Source organism: Frankliniella occidentalis, unplaced genomic scaffold (genome assembly GCF_000697945.3).
Source record: "Frankliniella occidentalis isolate FOCC.00 unplaced genomic scaffold, Focc_3.1 Scaffold1193, whole genome shotgun sequence".
NCBI classification, from domain to species: Eukaryota; Metazoa; Arthropoda; class Insecta; order Thysanoptera; family Thripidae; genus Frankliniella; species Frankliniella occidentalis.
Window position 1 is genome coordinate 2,277 of NW_026268298.1, and position 1,176 is coordinate 3,452.

Sequence of the window (1,176 nt, forward strand, 5' to 3'; positions counted from 1 at the left end):
TACACACGATTACCAAAATGCTAGGTTCCCGGTGATTCTCGTCCGCTTATGTTTATTCTTTAGTCTTTCTAGTGGTAGAAAACGCTTATTTCGACTATTTTGTACCAGTTCCACTACTTCCCCGCTTAGTTTCAGTAATTTCTGTTGACTTCGATGAGTTTTTATCCTGGAGATTCCCAGGCAGGTGTACACATGATTCCCAGAGTTATGCTGCCCCCTCGCTTCCAAAGGATTTTTCGTGTTTCCTTTTAAGGCATGTAGGCTTGGTTGTTGATAATATTTAAAATAGGGCGAGGACGACTGAGAATATTTCGGACCAGATTTTGATATCTCCTGCTTGTACCGGGTGTAACTGTGAATGCGCAGCAGTGCTGCGGGTTTGCCTCCGTAAGGGCCATGGCCCCTGAAGCCATATTGAGTATGCAAGCCCGCAACACTGCTGCGAATTCTCAGTTACACCTGGTACGATAGGCCCAGGAGTCTGTTTGCTTAAAAACAACGCGTAGCGCGCTCGAAGCGATGGACACTAGCCGACCCGCCTCAGCTGCGTCACGACCCCGCCTAGCGCAATATGTGAGCTTGCTATTCGATCTCTTTTATATTTCTTAATCGAGAGTTAAAGCAATGACACCTTACATTACTCATATATAGTTATGTTTTTAGATATGTTTAGTATATAGGTGTAAGGTTGTAAGTACCATCTGCTAAAAAACGATAACTATTCTTTTTACCTGCGAAACAATTAAACCTCACATGGCACATGGGTACTGTCGTGTAACGAGTAGGGAGGCATAAGGCAAAAGAAGATAATTATAGGATGGCCAAATTTGTCGCTGTCGCTGCCAGTGCCCCATCTATAGTCGTCCCTACCAAACTTATTGATTGGGCGACTGGTACGACGCAGCCTTTTCGTGTCGCATAAATCGAGAATTTTGACTGGGATGAACAGAGTTGCACAGGATGAGCTTAAACTCTAAATCTACGCCAATTATGGTCGTCCCAGCCAAACTTTTCGGCAAAGGCTATGCGAAAAGGCTGCGCCGTAACGGTCGCCTAATCAAGAAGTTTTGCTGGGACGACTATAGTAGTGCCATTCTTGTAGCACCAGCCCACCAGTCCGACTATACACAACAATACTGAGCCCTCCCCCTCTCTGGTCTCTCCCTACCCTCTTTA